At 34.9% G+C, this 19,829-nt stretch overlaps 1 long non-coding RNA gene across 1 annotated transcript; it reads left to right on the forward strand.

Annotated features, from left to right (window-relative positions):
• Positions 1-3,448: 3,448 nt before the first annotated feature.
• On the forward strand, positions 3,449-14,103 carry LOC118501947. Its single transcript, XR_004904601.1, has 3 exons — positions 3,449-3,464; positions 11,600-11,604; positions 14,037-14,103. It is a non-coding gene; the product is annotated as an uncharacterized LOC118501947 (long non-coding RNA).
• Positions 14,104-19,829: the final 5,726 nt, after the last annotated feature.

The following is a 19,829-nucleotide window of genomic DNA, read 5'->3' on the forward strand; positions in this document are numbered from 1 at the left end:
ATTGGGATGAATTTTGTGCTCTTACCCCGATGTCTAGTAGTTTCTGTTAGTGAGAAGAATAAAATACTTGTTGATATACTTAAACAAAATTTAGGTTAGTAAATGTAAATAAGATTTCTAAGAGCTAGAACAAATGCATCCTTGACTTTGGTCACAGTCCTCTTGATTACACTGCACACTTAGTGTCTGCTCAGCCAGTGAGGAATCCAGCCAGTTGGAGGAGGAGGTACAGGAGAGAAATAAAAGTTGTGATTAAAATTTCTGAGTGATAGTGTCTCTGATAAAAATTTAAAGGAAGTCGAATTATTCCACTTGAAGAAGAAAGCAGTGAAATTAACTGAACATTATTCTTCACATATATGAAGTGATCTTATTGTACAGGTGACTATTTCTTTATTTTATAGTGACTAAAAACAAAACCAGAAAAAAGAATAATACACCTGGAGTATTATCAGTAAAGATTTTCATGCTGTGAGAATTTTCAAACACTAGAATAATTTCAGATAGAACTTTGAAAATCTCTTACTTTGAAATATCCTTTAAAAACAAAGCTGACCCTATCTTGCAGGGACTATGTGAGAGAAAAACACAATTTATCCAACACAAAATCTTTCAAACCTGATTACTATTTTACATTCTGCAATAGGTCGTTAGCTTCAATCAACATTGGCTTTACTTTCCTGAAACCATACAGAGGACAAAGTTAACTGGTTTATCAAAACACCTGCTCAGCTATGGCCCCAGCTGAATAACTGTCCAGCCCCTAAGGGGGAATTAGTACAGTTTTCTCAAAGGGTGTAAAGGATGGTCAGAGTAGACCCTCTGCGTTTGGAATGAGACTTTCCCTGGGAGCTACACCAATGTCATATGGCTGGAATTTATCTCAACAAATGTTTTAATGAGTACATTAAAAAAATCACAGCTTTTTTCTGTCCATATTGGTATTCCCTTCAGAGAGGATTCCACTTCACTAGGTAATAGCTTTCAATAGAATTTATTTTTCTGGTATTTTAGACAATGAATGACTTCAGCTTAGAAATCACTCTGTCTCCTGGCTTAAAAAGCTAGTTTTAAAAATAAAACTTTCTTTTCCCATAAACTCAGTAGAGATAAAATCAGCTGACTCAATCTCTGGCCAGCAGTGACCACAGAATGCTGTGGATGTCTCAGCAACACTCGAGAAAAACATACACAGAGACAACCAAGTCCTGTGGGGAAGTAGGAACAGAATGGCCACTCTCTCTGGTGGGGAGAGCACCCCGTTCCCCCTCTGGAGGGGCTTTTTATTGGGTTCATTTTCATAAGAATTCAGGTAAATCTCATTACTCATTGCCAGGAAGTAAGGATCAAACAATAGATAACAAGGAACTCTGAGGGCCTATTTTGAGTCAGGGTCAAAGAGCTGTAAAACTTTAAGGGAAAAACTTACTTCTTCCTTGGACCCTTATCATTCAACTGAGAGCATTCTAAACAAAGCAGGTTTCACAGGATTTTACATATTCTTTCTTAGGCCTGATCACCCAGGGAACCCACCCTTTTCAGCACTGGACGGCACCACCCTGTCATTGTTTCAGGCTTAGATGGAGCAAGGGAAGTAAGGCAGCCAAGGGATAAGGAGATTTTCTCCCAGACAATGAGGACTCAGGCTATATCACAGCCGAAGAGTGAGGGACCATCACCCCCTTTTGCTGTAGCCCCCAAAGTCCTTCCTTGGGGGCCTCCCACGTGATCATGCCTGTCTTAGATCGTTCCCCCCTTGGGGAATCTTACTCGTCATTGGCTAACTGACCAAGCTTTGGGGTTCAGTTATGAATGAAGCAGCAGAAACAGCGCTCTTGCCAGGGAGATAAGCTTTTGTCTCCTGGCTGGCTTACGGTCCAAGGCCACTCCCTCAGCCTTAGCCTTGGTGGGGGTTACAGCTTCTGATACCAGGCAGGGCAGTTCCCAAAAATCAGCATTATATTTTTTCAAGTTTTTTAAAAAAATTAAGTGATATAATCAAATGAATATTGGTGTTATGAGCTGTGGAAAATAAAAGAAAAGTACAAAATATCACTGGTTCTAAATTGCCATAACCTCATTGTGGGGAAAAATCAATTATATAAAAATTAAATGTAAGATTAATTCAGTAAGTGATAGTGTCATGCAGTAAAAAACGCAGACTATATTATACCTCTCTGTCCTCCCATGCCCATCCAAAGTCTATTCTTTGTATGCCACATACATAGTCAAAGATATGGAGGAAAAAATAAAAGCAATGAATGAATGAAGTCCTACAGTTAATCACAGAATCAGTGTAAGTAAAATGGAGAAATGAAATACAGGTAAAACTTGGAAACTAAAGGATTGCTATCACAGATTGGAAAAAGTATGGCTTGACTTTAGAATTTAATTAGGCTGTGATGATACATTCAGCTTTAAAGATATTAGAAAAATATTCTTATGAAATGAATAGTGGGAAGCAAAGCTAAGTAGATAAGCTTGGTCTAAATCATGAAAGGTCTGAATTCCATGCTGGGTAGCCTATACTGTATTCAGTGGGAGGAAGGCACAAGAGACATTTCAGTGAAATTCTCTCTTATCCATTACTGAATACTCCATATAGGAGCAAAAGTGTGATCTCTGCTACAGAGAGCTATTCATAATAGGCTTTCTCAGCAGAGATGGCAGGGACATATGTGGCCAGATGGAAGTAGATATGGGGATAGGGCACCACGTTGCTTTGGAATTTGGTCAGATCCACATTCAGGGCTCCATCAAACCTGAGGGAAGCAGTGATGGAGGACACAATCCAGCTAATTAGGTGGGTAAGATCAGTGTAGAAACATTGATATTGAAGTTTCTACAGGAGATGTTGTAGATGGCCTTGTCAATTATGGGGGCACAATCAGAGGGTCCCAGGGTGATGTGGGTGGGGAGGATGGAGTTGTGGGGCTCAACTGTAGCTGTGGAAACAGCAAGCGCTGAGATGAGCTCCATCTTGGACTTTTTGGCATAATCATCAGAAAGATGTTCCATCGGCAGAGAGGTGAACCCAGAGCCATTAGTGGAAAACCAAGAAGCCCTGAAGACCTGTGTACTGGTCAGCCACTTTCCAAATTTGGTCCAAGACAAGGTCACTAATCTCCTTGCCAATGGTGGAGTGCCCACAAGGCACCATTATTGGCAGCAGCATCCTTCCTGTGATGAGCTGCTCAAGGTGGAAAAGTTGGCTGTAGGTGCCAGTGTGAGTTTCTTTAATGACTGTGGATTCTAGGTCTACAAACACAGCCCTGGGCACATGCTGGCCAGTACCTGTATCACTGAAGAAGGTGTGAAGGAGTCATCTACCCACCTCCCCATAATTGTCTTGTCACTTGCACTGGACGTTGGGCTGGATGCCATGTTCCAGGCAGTAGAGCTCCCAGCAGGCATTGATGACCTGGACACAAGCCTGGCCAACATGGATGATGATGTGCTCATGTGTGGTGGCTGGTTAGCAGGCACAGGCAACAGGAGAAGACACCATGGCCTGGTTACTGTCCCCGGCAAGCTAACAGTCGATGTAAGCAATGCACTCCACTTTCTAATTATTTAGGTACACAAGAAACAAACCTGAAGAATCTTAAAGGAGTAAATAGTTGGCAGCTTATTCTTCAGACAATTATCTTGACTGTCAACTGTCTCCTGCAGGCTTAAGATAGGAGTTTTATGGCAGACAACTCGTAAGTGAGGTTTTAGGGAATATCTGAAGGACAGGAATTGTTCCTTCATGACTGAAAAAGCACCTCTATGCTGTAGATATCAGCCATTTAAAAATAAAGGTATTTTATTACAAAAGTTCATGAATTTATTCATTATGCAACCCATGAACTTATTTGGTATATATTGGTGCCCATTCTGTTTATCACTAGAAGTCAGTGTACCCATGTGCAGAAAGAAAATTTTAGTCAGGAGTGAACTCTAAATACTTAAAAGAGCACAAAAAGAATAGGTAAAAGTTTTGTATGTCTTTCTCTTAAAGATTTTGACCAAAGACCTTGAGGTTTCTATATATCATCAACACAGTGAAACCTTAAGTTCCATTCTTAATGAGTTTAATTGATTAAAACTCCCTTGTGATAAATCTGCTAGGTAACCATAGTTTCCAATTAGAGTGATGGAAAATGAGTGTGCATTTTTTTTGCTCTTTTTTAAAAAATATGTTGTATATTAGGGAGTTATGGCAGTTTGTTTTTTGGAGTAAAGCTCTTAACATCTCTAAATAAAAAAAAAGTTAACATGCAGCATAACTGCAAATGAGTAAGTATAAAAATTAGAAGTCTCTTAAAGGAAAATTCACAGTTTCCTTTCAGTTAGAGATTCATTTATAGAATAGAAATCAATATAGTGAGCATCAGTTCCCCAAAATAACAGAATGTTATCTATTATTTTTTCTTGTGCTGCAGCAATGTTCCTTGCTGATTTAGCAGAGAGACAGTTGTTTCTTCTTCTTTATTCATAGTGACTTATCAATTGTATCCATGGGCAGTCATAATAGAAAATATAACAGAATTACAAGCATTCAATTCTCCATTTTATGCTATGTACATTTCTGATATAATTTTAGAAGCAATGTTGACAATTTTTTGAGTAATTTATTTAAAAAATATTTTTTCAGTGTGACAAACTATTAATTTGTTTTTCCAGCATAATTAACAACTATGACGTTCTATTTCATTTGTCTTAACGTTCACATTAATGAATTCACCTTTTGTGCTGCTCTGAACTGGATATTGAAAAAGGTTTTATGCATCATTGCTTTTTAATATGCCTCAGGTAATTGGCCCTGTTACAGTAGTTTATGCAATACTTACCTGAGAAAATGAGAGACACCTTTCTAAGAAATGAGCTTACCTCAAACTGATTTTGTTTCAGGGAGTTGTTTATCAAGATGCAAGATGTTTTGACAAATATATATTTACAGAAATTGAAAACAGTATTTTATAGACAGTCTTGATTGATAGGACTGGGTTGAATTGAATTGATTAAATATGGTTGGAGAGAAGACCAAAGCAGACCTTTTTATCTATGCTGCCAATGCTATTGGTTTCAAACTTTCTGTCATACTTTAAAAAGATGATGAATCAAAGCATTGTTGATGGTGACAGATACTGTGCTTTGAGAATTCTCTACAAATCCCACATTGGTTATATTTCAAATGATAAATCTGCAAGATGGAACCTTTTCTGCTTTGCAGTGGTACAGAAAAATATATTACTAGGAGCCAATGGGGAAAAATTAGGCCATTTATGTGGACTTCTCCCATAGTTAGAGTAATTCTGTGTTTTTAGTCTAAAAGCAAATAGTTATGTGCCTAAATGTGTTATTCACTACATTTATAGTCAGACAAGAGTTAGGAAGATAGATAGCCTCAACCACTGATTGCTATTACCACCGAAAAGTATTTGAATTGAAAACCAGGTAGCTAGGGTCAGGAACTCCAACATGATTCCACCACTTTGATGTATAGAAGATAGTGCATTATGCCAGACCTTCTAATACCATGCGGTAAATGATAAAATTTCAAACTTTGGAATGAAACTGAAATTTAGATCTTGACTTTGATAATTTCTCATTGAGTGGCTTTGGGCTTTAGGCCAAGTACTTACTGAGTCTCAGCCCAAGCAAATCTTTTGTAAAATGGTGATGATTACTTTTTACCCTTTTATGGTTGTTATGTGCTTTACATGGCACATAGCAGATCTTCATATATATCAATTAGATTTTCTTCATATGTGTTTAATTATGTATTAATTACATAATTAATTATTTAATTAATTATGTATTAAACATTATTAAATAACTGAAAGGTTCTTTTTATGCCTCAAGTTGATATTTCCCAAGTAATATAGACATAAATTTTTATAGTGTCATTAATTCTCTTCTTTTTTATATTGGCTACTTCATGGATCTCTAGTAATTACTGTGTACTACATAGTGTTAAAATAATCACTTTTGGTCCACGTTGTCTTTGAATGATTATTAGAAGTATCAAATTCTCTGCTAATACCCCCAGTTTGGAACATACTGTCATGCCCTGCTTGTGGGCAAAAGGGTGCTTGGTGTAGTCCTTGTCACGGCTTTGCCGCCAACTCTGTCACCGTGGAAAACCCATTTGTTTTCTCTGAGGTGCAGCCCTTTCCTACTTTATAAATTAAGAGGAATAGACTTTATAAAATATATTGTGTATTAAAAAAGTAAAAATGTACTCATTTTACTAGCCCTTCTAACTTTCAAAGAATGTTTATATGTAATCTAAGTTGATGTCCTCTCTTTCAAAAAGATGAGAAACCTGGATAAAGTGATTTGTGATGTCTCCAAGATCTGATTTCTAGTGGCAGAAGCAGACGGAGACAATTTTTTTCACAATGTTTACCTTCTATTGATTATGAGGTGAATTACAAACTGATAATACTAATGATAATCTTTTTTCCTTATAAACTATAGAAATAACATATTTTATTTAAAAATGATAAATTTGACCTACATCAAATTTAAATATAGGGAATATTCTGATTTTTATTAAATATTTAAATTTATTTATGAAAATTTCACATACTTGTGAAATTCCTTCTATTTAAAAACAGCATAAAACTCTTCAAATTATTTGTTTCTTAGTAAAGATCTGTGATTTTTAAGATGTAAGTTCTAAAGATATATTATTTATTCCTATATATTTTAAGTTTTGATGCAATCATAAGTAAGTACTTATTTTCCCTTGCCCACATAAATCTTTAATGAGGTAAAACTGCATTAACAATTGAGGTAAAAACTTGCATAGATATTTAATAAATGGTTGGTTTTAATCCTTAGCCATTTAACACCCTGGTTGTATTTTTGGCATAAGTGGGTAGTCTGTTCAGTGATAAATTATCATTGTGCTTCTTAATCAGCTGCCCCAGATGACTTGTTCTCTGAAATTTAAGCAAAATTTGCTGATAGAGTTCCTTCTCAAGCTTATACTCAGAGGTGATCACTAGTAGAGAAGAGCATTTAACAGGGTATTATCTTTCATTACAATTCCAACCTGCAAGCAGATCCACTTAAGGAAAAAAATGATGTGGTGGTTATCGCTGAGCTAAGATATTACATCTCTGATCAACATATGCCAGCAGATTTTTCTCTTTCTGAAATAAAGTTAGCAGCAGTTCGGTTTTAAAGAGATCTTGTAAGATTATTAAGGAAGAACAGAGTCATACTATATTTTTAATAAAATGCAAGCTTAGATCATTTTTCCCCCCCGATGTCAGAGCCCAGTGTTTGACTATCTAAGGGGCTCCTCGGGTCTACATAACCCTAGCGAGAGTGAGCAATCCAGGTTTTAGATTTTAGGAAAATGAGATTCACATTGCCCAGTTCATTTTTTTCTTAATTAGTACTTTCAAAATTATAGTTAACTGTCTGTTTTCATTAAAAAGTATGCTAAAAATTTCCATATGTTTAATGAGATCTTCAGGCAACATTCAGCAATCACATATGTTTGTTTTTTTAGATTATCAGTTGAATTTTTGTTTCCAGGCTTACATGCTGTTTGTAGTTATTGTTCAGTACTGTCTCCCATTCACTTCACAGATATTCTTTCCTCCTCTCAAGCCACCATCTGTCTTCCCAAAATCATGTGACGTGATTTCATTCCACGTGCGTGATAGCAAATCTTTAACACAGATTGTGAGTTCTTGATGATAATTGACATTCCTAATTAGTATTTTATTTTAACACTATTAATTCCTTGAGTTTGAAAGTTCAGTGTGGTTTAGTGATTAAAAACAATGGGTATGAATTTATCTGGGCTTGAATGATTAAGTCTGTCACTTTTTAGCTGTGTGGTTGCTAATCTGAACATATGATTTGTAATCTGTAATGTAGGTAGACTATTATGCTTCATACTGGTGTTTATAGTAGTAAAACATGTTGAAGTTTTCATGACTAGAAGTGAAATATATTAATGAAGGATCCATGGTTACTGTTGGCCATTTGTATACTCATTAAGGAAATGGTTTCATATTTGGAAACAAAAGTTTAGTTCAGACAAATTACAGTACAGTGTATTTTTCTAATGATAATTATTTTATAAGATTCATGACATACATCTGTGGCAAGTGTATTATTTTGAAGTATTCATAAAATCCATATAGTGGTCTTATATAAGAAATAAAAGTATGCTTGGTGTTTCCAACTGGGTCAATACTTGAAAAGCAGAAGCATATTTAAAAAAATAAATGTCATTTTTATTCATTAAGGCTAATGATATTTAAAAAATGTTTAGCCTTTAATAATATTATAATTCCTAAGATTTAAAAATGAGCCAGCAAAACATTATTTTGGAAGATTATATTTCTGAAAGTTATATCATTTGTGCTTAATTGCCCTCCTTTTTAGTTATTTTTTAACTTGAATTATTAATTCCTTATAATAATTAAATAACTTATCCCCATACAAATATTTATAGAACTCATAGAACCAGGATTGCAAGATATAGTTTTTTCATAATTTAACCTTTACCTTGGTTTAATTGTATTTTTCTTATCTTGCTCCTATCTAGAAAAGTGGTGAGGAATATATATTCATAATTATCTTTCATAATAGAGGTGATATTCATGCACCAAGACAGGCTTCAGAATTACACTACAGAATTGTGTGGGTATATTGAAAGAAACTAAACTGGCATTTGCCTTTGAGAAATCTGTAATAGCTATACTTCACCTCGGGTGCACAAGAGTTTTATTCTTGATAACTATGTATTATTTTCCACACACAAAACTCTTAAATTACAATATTCTTTCTAAGTCTGTGCTTTAATGTCACTGGGAATTTAGCAAATGAGATCATAATAAGATATGTTTAAAAGGGAACATGCTAAAAAAATACAAAAGGGGAAGTTCTAATTGTCAAGAACACAATATGACTTTTTATTAATTATTTGTACTATTGAGTTGGAGAATCTAATCATTTGTTTCTGAGTCCACAGAATTTTATTTTTCAATCTTTAACTTCATTGTGACACTGTATATAGTGAAACAAATGAGATTCTTCTAAAATACATGGTTTTGAAAAGGCTGACAATCACTTTTTATGTAAGAGGAAATTTAACTTGGACTAAATCTTTCCACTTTATCGCCTCTGAAAACCTCATACAACTGATACCTTTGGTTTTTGTAGGGATTTTAAATAAATTAGAAAACAGTATATTTTAGATTTACATGAAGATCTATATGAATATAATTGTGAAATACAAATTTTGCTGTGACTCAAATAATAGGTCCATTGCATGGAAAGCATTTTTATTGCTGGAAAAACAGTTCTGTAGTTTTTGATATGTCAAATTAGATTATGTAGATGAAAGAAATATAATGAATGGAGACACAGAGAGAAAACTTGTTAAATGGTCCACAGATTAAGATTATGCAATTAAGCACTGGAAGGTAGCCAGTGACAGCTTAAGAAATTTCTTTGGACTTTGTGGATTTAAGTGAATTCCTTCAGGAAAATATAAAGAGATGCCCATCATTTCATTAGATTTTAGTAGTTAAAAAATCATCATCAAGTTTTCTACTCACACAGAACTGTTGTTTTACTTTATATGTTCTGATAAAATCATCAGTGAGGTTTGGTTCTTTGACATGGCCCAAGCAATTTGCCCGAGGAAGCTGAATCTTAAAAAACTGTGAAATACAAACATATGTCTCCTAGTTAAAACATTGAAAAAATGTTGCTTACTTTGCAGTATTCCTGACCAAATTTTGGGTCTACAAATCTATAATTCATACAAAACAGTAGAATAGCAAATTATAAGCTCTTAACTTTGGAGGTTGGCCAATTTAGAATTTGTATAAAATACTAGCTTAGAATAGCAAATAACAACTGCTTATTTTACCAAGTTTATGCAAGAGCAATTACATTTCTATAATTAAATTATTTTCCAAGTTAAAAAGTATTTTTTATCTAAATTATGAAAATTCTTATCTCTTCCTTATTTCAAAACCTTATCTGAAGTACAGAAATTCAATTCAATTTAATTCACTAAATGGTTATTGTATACCTTTATATCCAACAAAGGAATTAGTATAATTGGGTAAAATAGTATACAATAATCTATGATCTAATCCCTTGCATAAATTATAATAAATTACCATTCCTAAATCAAGTTTAACATTTCTAGAACAGAAATCCTTTATTCTAGAAAATTTAGCAGGAGAGAAACTGTAATTTCAACTTCACTTACTAGCTGTAGGAGTAGGATAATTTCCTAGTCATACTTTAATTTCTTCACTTCTGAAATGGTATAAATCACACCTCCCTGACGAAGGACTGAGGATTCCATGAGGTTAGCACACCAAAGTGTCTAAATAGCCCTTAGTAATTGGTAACTGCTCAACAATTTTTAGAGGCCCCACACTGAGAGGTCTTTCACTGTATGAGGCTAATGGACAATATATCGAAACAACAGAAACAGGATTAAAAAAATAAAACCCAAAATCACATTTCAAGGTTGAAATAACCTAAAAGAATTATGGCTAATGGAAATAAAAAGTAAATGTACTACAAAAGATTTGTATAATTGCCTCTATATTTGTGCCTTTGGGGTTTTTAATGAGGTGCTGAAAATTGTTTTTAGGGGTCCTTTTAGATCCGTTCTTCTGTTGAAGTGTGGGATCAGATTTTTAAAAACGTGACTGAAGCAGAGTTGGGTGGTGCTAGAATTTAACATTAAAGCCACCAGAAACATTTGCTCACTTTTGTTATCCCTCCAAGATCTAACCAAGAGCCTGTCATCCGAACCACAGGATGCAGCTTAGAGTTGGGGTGGATGCTGTGAAATAAACCGTTATTTCACTTCAACAACCACCACCAGCAACAACAGTATGTACTTTTTGGAGCAATCTTTTTGCCTATTAAATCTATACTGTTTTCACAGAAGATGAAGGTGTTACCTTTGTCCAGCTGTTGTCACCTCCCTTATGCCCTTGGTACCAATGCCATGCTGCCTCTTTGTGAGCCAGGAATGGGGTCATCACACCAGCTAGCACCCCCAAAATGCCCCTTTAGAAAAACATATGACAAGATAAGTCATTATTATATTAATTTAATTTTATATGAGAGTTGGTCCAAGAGAAAACAGCTGATTATTATAAACAAAACAAAAAACAACAAAAAAGCCTTTCAGCAATTTTTAAATTTCTTCCACATGCAACCTCATTTAACTCCATTTTCCACTACATAAAAATCATAGTCAAGAGTTTTTATTTCTCCGCCCACCTGAGCTCTCTTTTACTTTTCTGAGAAGAGGCAGCGGAAGCATCACATTGGTGACTTATTTTGTTCTCTTACACTCTAACTTTAAGCCCTCTTATAGACATTATAATACCCTGCATTATATTGCCCTTATAATATAGGATAACAGAAATGCCATGTGCTGCAAGTGAGGAAGAAAGGGAGGAAGTAAAATGAATGGGAGACCTTCCCTACCAAAGCCACCATTTATATATTTTTTCTAGAAAAATACAGGAAGGGCCCTGGCTGACGTAGCTCAGTGGATTGAGTGCAGGCTGTGAACCAGTGTCGCAGGTTCAATTCCCAGTCAGGGTACATACCTGGGTTGCAGGCCACAGCCCCCAGCAACTGCACATTGATGTTTCTCTCTCTCTCTCTTTGTCCCTCCCTTCCCTCTCTAAAAATAAATAAATAAAATCTTAAAAAAAAAAGAAAAAGAAAAATACAGGAAGGGCATTTCAGTATGTAAGAAGAGCATTGAGATTTGAGATTCAGGGCAGAATAAGGGCCAGAGTTTTTAATGTCAATGCTAATTTAAGTACTCCACATGGCTGGTGCTGATTTGTAGCAGTGATTTGTAAGGATGTGCCTCATTACAATCCTGTTTCTCCTTAGTTTAAAATGGATTGCGAGTCAGGATGAGGGCACCAAATTTGGCTAATTTCAGATGATCACATTGCTTGCTTCATGGGTTTGAAAATGAGATACAATTTATAAATTGATCTACTTTTCACACATATATTTCTTTGCCATTATTCTGAACAAATGAAAGAGATATTATGGTGTCCAGGTACTTCGTGCTTTTGTAGATTAAAGTAATTTTCTAAGTTGAAGCACATACAATGTTTGTGTGTATGCTTCCTAGGAAACACATGAATCTTTTTAATGAAGTAAAAATTTTACTATTCTTTTTGCTTCCTTTAAAAAATTATTGCCAAATTGACATCTTCTAGATTATAAACTAACTCAAAGACATGTAGAAGGCCAAATTTGGGAGGGGACAGGTAAGAAGTACCAAAAACATCTTTTATCTGTTGCTTCATTTTTTATTATGTAAATTTTTTTTGCAAACTATATAATGGGGTCTGTGAATTAATATATTTAAGCTGATGGCAATGAGAAATGTAGCATCTGTCCCTAGCACTTTTGAGAACAATTTACTTGACTAATACATAATTTCATGCCTTGTGAAAAAAAGAGAAACTCTTGATTGCTGAAGGAGAAGTGAAACGAGAAGACAGGCTTCACTGGAGAAAAACAAATTTGCATCCCTCAGAGAATTGGACATTTACAGGTACTATGCATGTGCACCTATGAGGAAGAATAGGCTTTGGGGAAATGAGCCTCCTGGGGCCGTTTTCGTAATATGGAAAACACTAATACAGGAATAAGTTGCCTCGCTCTGTTGGCAAGGTAGCCAAGATGACATGCACAGGACATAGTCAGCAGACCTATGCACATTTGCCAGCCAGATGGTGTGAGACAGCTTATTAGCACCGTCTTCTCAGGTGATGTGTTCATTAGTTTTCTTAATCAAGGTGATGATTCTTCTAGTATAGCTGCAGCAGAGCCATGGATAAAATGCACCCACATTGGGAAAAACCAAAGACTAAATACATATGTAAGTAAAGGTGTCCGTGACCCAATTTCCAAGTAGCTCTTTAGGAGAGAGAAGGACCCCAGATCGAATTTCTGCATTGTTTTGTGTGTGTATCTGTGTGTATATGTTTGTGTGTGTGTGTGTTTTAATGACTTCCAAACTATGCTAGGAAACCTTGATCATATGAAGAGCATTTTTCCCTGTTTGCCACTAAGCTAGGAGGAGCCCCTGTACTATGCCATTAAGTGATGAGTAGAGGAGCTCTCACAGAGCACTTCGAGTCCTGGATTGCCTTAGAGATCCCAGGAGGCTGAGAAGGTTCTCTTTCTTGGCGGGCTCAGTTTGTGTCCTTGAGCAAGGAAGAGAGGTACTATTTTTTTATTTAGGAACTTGTCAGAAAAAAAATCTTATTTTACAAAAAACTTCCTTGACTAAGTTATTTCAGTGATTACACATTAACACAGTATTATTTCCCGTAACAAATTTAAATAAAACCAGTGAATAAAATCTACTAGCATATTACATTTGTGTGCTATTTTGAAATCAGAAATATACCTGGTTTTGATATGTTTTAATATGTAAATAGTACTTCTCAACTTCAGGATATTTATCCAGTGTGGCATTCTTAAATCATGATTTGCAAAATTTAGCAGTAATAACTGGTTGACCTTTCTCCAGAAATTTTTATTTTACCTTTTTTCAATTTAACTGCAATTAATTAAAGTGAGCCACATTCACAGCCCCAAAGCAGGATACTGGGATTATATTGAGTTGGCTAAACAGTTCATTTGTTTTTTTCCATAAGATGGCTCTAGTAACACTCAATTGCCTTTAACTTCATATGAAGCAATTTTGTTAGATTGTATTGTGACAGCTGTCATGTCAGTGTGCATTTAAAAAGATTATCAAAGTTGGTGAATTTTTATGTAGCCATTTAAATATTGAAATTGGAGGAAAATTAACAGCATTTTTTGGCATATTATGCTTTATTTTTTCATGAAGGATGAAAATGCAACTGAACACAAAAAAGGATTGTGCAGTGTATGGAAAGGTACTGTGACTGATTGAATGTGTCAAAAGTGGTTTGAGAAGTTTTAGGCTGGTGATTTCTCACTGGACATTGCTCCACAGTCTGGTAGACCAGTTGAAGTCAAAAGTGATCAATTGAGACATTCATTGAGAGCAACCAACATTCTACCACATGGGGGATAGCTGACAAAGTATCCAAATCAATACAGTTATTAATGAAAATGAAAAATGTATCTTTCATTTTACAGAAAAAAACTAAATGGACTTTTTGGCCAGTCCAACACTAGGATATGAATATTAAGCAATAGTTTATTATGATGGTACCGATGTAGCAGACTGCCACACTGATATTAATTTTTTGTTTATAATGAAATTCACTCTTTCCTTAATAAATTTGTAATATTAATATTATGGAAAATATGCTACTTAAAGTGCTTCTAATACTTTTTTAAGTGTAATGAGATTTTATTTTAATAATGTTCAAATTATGACTACTAAAAAGTAGATACATAAAAACAGAAAAGTAGATAAAATTGACCAAAAAGAAAAGACACAGTAATTCTTTTACAGAGAAGAGTAAATTATTAGCAAAGTTTCTAGACTAAAAGATTCATTGATTTGCTGGACTGGAAGTTATATGAGGCCTTAGATTTACTCTTTATCCTTAGGTATCCATTTAATCATGAACTCCACTAAAAATAAGAAAACATGCTGTCTAGCAAAACACAATACAGTAAAAAACAACTTGCACAAGTTTATGAACATTGTAAAGAATAGAATTTCTATAAAAGTCCTGGCTTTGGCATTCACTACAATTACTGATTGCTTGTTGTAAACAAGTATGATCATAGTGATCATTTCCATTTTCAATTTTCAGTTCTCTTTTGTTCAGTAACTTTTCCCCTGTCTTTCTTAAAATAATGTAGTGGTCTTCAGAAATTGTAGAAGCATATTTTTGGACAATTACACAAGGAGAAAATACCATATGTAGCACACAGTGTTAATATCATAGTATAAAATATATTTTACAATGGAGGAAGAAGCAAATACATGATGAAGTAGGAACACAGTTGAAAATATTAACTAGCAAATACAGAGGAAGAAATGAAAAAGGCCCGAAATGAATAAAATGATGCTCAACCTCCTAAAAATGTATAGGAATGCAAATTAAAGCATATAACGTGATACAATTTCCTATCCATCAAATTAGCAAGGGTTTTCAGAAAACAGACCCATATATTGGGGTGGTGGAATTGTTATTGTGATTTCTAACTGTGAACACAGAGTGTTTTAATGCAGATATTTATTTACCTTAATACGGAAGGTAACAGGGCCATGCCCAGTCTGCTCTTCTGCCAGTCCTGTATTTTTAACTTCAACTGTAGTATTCACTTCTAGAATTTCTATATAGCCCTTTTTTTTTGAATGCTGGGTTTATTCTCACAGTTTCTGTTAACTCATGCTATTCTAAATATTGTCTGGTTTCTTTTAATACAGTAAACATGATTGTTTGTGATCTGTTTCTTTGAATTCTGATATTGAATGTATTCTGAGTTTTTTCCTGCTTTTTGTTTCCTTTAAGTGGTGTTTACTGTTTCTTATTTATGATGTACTCAACTCTTTTTTTCTTATGAGCTGCTATTTTTTTTAATTAAAAAAAATTATGTGTTGGAATTCCATGACTCCTAAGATGAAAGCTGTCCTTATTCATAGAGATACTTGATCTCCCTCTGTCAAGCACCTGAGTCACTTACTATGGCCTCTGAGCATCCACCCCAACCTTGAGGGCTCACACTGGCCTTTAATACTCTCTTTCACTCCTTGTCCGTATATTAGAACAAAAGCACATGCAGCATGGTGACTATAGTTAATAATACTGTATATATATTTAAAGTTGCTGAGAGATATTAGAAGTTTTCACTATATACAAAAAAACAGGAACTATGGAGGTGATGCATGTGTTAACTATTTGGTAGTCAATTTGCAATATATACATATTTTTAAAAGCATAAATTCAGTCAATTGGCAGATGCTCTCAGGACAAAATGAAGTCCTGGATTCCAGTTCATCTTCTGGGTTCCAACTATCACTTAAACTTTGTCTCAGATGTCAGTATCCTGTGATGTTTTCTGCTGTGCGACAATGACAGTACCTCAGTGATCTAAAAAAGTAAGCATATATTGCCCTGGCCAGGTAGGTCAGTTGGAGCATCCTCTCAACACACCAAGGTTGTGGGTTCCATCCCTGGTCAGGGCACTTACCAGAATCAACCAGTGAATACATAAATAAGTGGAAAAACAAATTGTTTCTCTCGCTCCCTCTCCCTTTCTCCCTCCCTCCCCTTTCCACTCTCTTTCTGAAATCAGATTTTTAAAAAGCAAGCATATATTGCTCATGTTTCTGTGGTGATCTCAGCAGAGCAGCTCTGACGATCTTGGTGGGGCTGGTTTCACTGCGCAGAAAATGCCTCAGCTGGCATGACTGGTGTGATCTCACGCTGCTTTTCATGGTTCTTTTTCTCTCCCTGAGACTAAGTAGGGCTAGCCTGGCTATGCCCCTCTTGTGGCAATCACAGAGGATATGAGTGAAAACCAACATACAACACACATAAGCATCTCTCAAACTCCTGCTTGGAACATGCCTGCCAACATCCTATTGGTCCAAAGCAAGCCACGTGGTGAGACCAGAGGCAGAGTGGGAGGTCACAACATGAGAAAGGGGGTGGACCCACTTTGGGTTGAAAATGGGGCTATTTTTTTTATTGTTGACACTATTACAGATGCCCCGCATTTCCCCCCTTCCTCCTCCACTAAGCACCTCCCTCTTTACCTCATTGTTGTCTGTGGCAGTAGTTTCTTACTATCTTGTCAGCTCTGTGATGCTGTTAAGCAGTATATTGTCTTTATATTTACCTAGTATTTTTTCTGTTTTCTTTGGTTGTAGCTGGTTTAAATACAATGTCCCAGAACAGGGGCTATTTTTATTGATTCATGTTTTAAGTTTCTATGGTTATTTATTTGTTTAACATTTGAGGCAGGCGTATATATGTATGTGTGTATATATATAAGTGTGTGTGTGTATACATATGCACACATTCACATATGTATATGGAGCATACATAATATCACTGTTACAAATGGGTGAACTCGTTTGACCAAACATTAATGTAAAACAAGGTGGCATTTTTTATTGTATTATAAGCTAAATGATTAATTTTTCTTAAAATAATCTAACATATAGATTTATAAAAGGAAGAAAATGTGAGCCATACTTGACTAAACATCCAGAAGAAACCACTGCAGGTAGATTTTTTTAAAAACAATGAGATAGTTCCACTTGTAATATATATAACCTGTGTTCATTTCACTTCAAAATATACTGAGGAGAAGTTTCATGTCTATAAATATACCCCTATTAAGTAATTTTAAAGACAGCTTGTTTTGTTTTATTATTCACTGTAATTTATTCATCCAAGTACCTATTTTTAAACTGGTTGGCTCTTTGTTTAGTATCATACATAAGGCAGCAAGGAATATTCATATGGATTTTCATGTTTTTGTATTAATTTATCTGGATAAATCCCGAGTTAAATGGAATGATTAAGGTTTATACCCATTTTCAAGGATATTGTACACATTTTTATATTTGTCTCTAGAAAGGGTTGTTACTTTGCATGCTCTAGAAGTGGGTGAAGGCCACTCCAGTGAGAACGAACAGAGGTTATTTTTCAGTACTTGCTGTATTCAGGGAGTCGGTCTCCAGCACTGGCACTCGGCAGAAACTTAGAGGTGGTCGGGTGGAGGGAAAGCGTTATCGTGGAAGAGAGGGGATGCTTCAGGTATGCTTGAGCTGGAACTCGTTGCGTGGGAAACTGGAGGAGCCTCACTAGAAGCAGTGCATCTTATGGGATTGGTTTGGGAGCATATTTGGTATCTCTGGTTGGTCCTGAGTTGGAAGCCAAAAGAAAAAAGAAAAAAAAAAAGCTTGAGAATTTTTGATCAAGTCTTAAGTATTCTGCAGAGATTTGGCTTTTTGGCCTTGTTGTAGTTTGGGTTCCTGGACTTCTTATGCTGATCAGAATTCTTTTGCCATATATAGTCTGGCTATTGCTCATCTGTATGTATTCAGTCTTTCAATACTAAAGGAACTATCTAAGAAATAAATGCTTAATTTGCATTCTGGTTTTATTTATTTTGGCTATTTTCTCACCACTGTCATCACATGGTGGAAGAAGTTATGGAGCTTTTTGCATCCTCTTTTATAAGGACACTAATCCCATTCATGAGGGCTCCAGCCTAATGACCTAAATCACCCCCAAAGGCTCTACCTCCTAATACTATCATCTAAGGGTTATGTTTAAACATATGAATTTTGGGAGTACACACATGCACTGTAGCAGTGATGGTGTGAAAATCTTTGGCTGATATTGAGACTTCCATGTTCTGTCCCTAGTGTTTGTGTGTTCACGCTTATCAACCTATTTGTAAATTCAACTCATAAATTAGGACATACTCATAATATCTGCAGAAGTCACTGCATGTCAGAGAAACTTATTTCTGACTCTGTTTAGATTACCTTTTCTCTTCCTAGAATTCTTTCCATTTCTATGCAAATTCTATAGTTATTCAAAACTCGCTTTCATCTTCAATGTTAAGATCAGTTACCATCAGATTCTCTCCTATGAATTTTTACTATACTTCATATCACTCCACTAATCTGATACATAGGCCTATTTTTCCTGCCTATCTTCTTTTACCAGCTTAATAAAAGGCACTAATAAATATTTTTACTAGAGAAAATTACTTAATGTTAGGGTTTTAGTGCTCCCATTTTGTAAACGAATAATGCTTCAAGTTTCCTTTCAGAGAGATGAGAATGATAATATTTAAAAATTATCTGTTTCTAGAGAAAGCATTATGTAGTGAATAATAATGCTGGTGGAAAACATGAATAAACATTGGGAAATGATAGAGCTTTCATATTTTTTGTAGCAAAAAAGTTGGACTAATATCAGCAGTTTCTGTGTTCTTCTCACTGCCTAGCTCCTGTGATGTATCAAATATGGAAGGAGTCATGTTTTTTCCCATCAGAAATGACTTTCTTTTCCAGAATTTGATTAGCTCAAAGTGCAGAGCAAAACTGCTTTTATTACTTTCTCCCTCTAGTTTCTGTGTGTTTTGAAAAAAATCTACAGATGCATCGTCATGTTGTTGGCATTGGAGTTATCTATTTGATATGAATTTCACTTCTTGCTGCACTAAAAAAAATCATAAAATATGCAATGAAACATTTCTATTTTAGATCATAGTGGGTAGTTGGGAAGAAGAAAATGTAAGTTTTATTTTATATAGTGTATACTTACAGTTGGTGCCAGAAACACACAGCAGGCTGAGAAATTTGAAGCAAGTTTACCACTAGGAAGCTGTGTGTTGTCAGTAACAACCTGGGGAGGTGTCTTACGGAAAGAAATAAGAGCAGCAAAGCATCTCAAAGGAACAAAACAGAACTTTAAATATTTATTATAACAAGTTAGATTAATTTGGGGGAACAGCATTGTCTGTGTTGCTTTACAAATGTTAATTTCTAAAAGTATATTCTATAAAACACAACCTTTTCATTAAATGCAAATGCAATTAATAAACATAGCTTTATTCCTTGATGGACAAAAATACTTCATACTTTTTAAATATTTAATAGTTTCTTAATATTTAAAAATGTGTATTTTTTAACTGATTAATTTTTTATTGTTGTTCAAGTACAGTTGTTTCCATTTTTCCCTTAATCCCTATTAATTTTTGTTTTGAAATTAAGTATGGAGATATCATAAGTTTTTCATTACAGTTTTTTTTTAAGATTTTATTTATTTTGGAGAGAGGGGGGAGAGAGAAAGAGAGGGAAAGAAACATCA

Source organism: Phyllostomus discolor, chromosome 8 (assembly GCF_004126475.2).
Source record: "Phyllostomus discolor isolate MPI-MPIP mPhyDis1 chromosome 8, mPhyDis1.pri.v3, whole genome shotgun sequence".
Lineage (NCBI taxonomy): Eukaryota > Metazoa > Chordata > Mammalia > Chiroptera > Phyllostomidae > Phyllostomus > Phyllostomus discolor.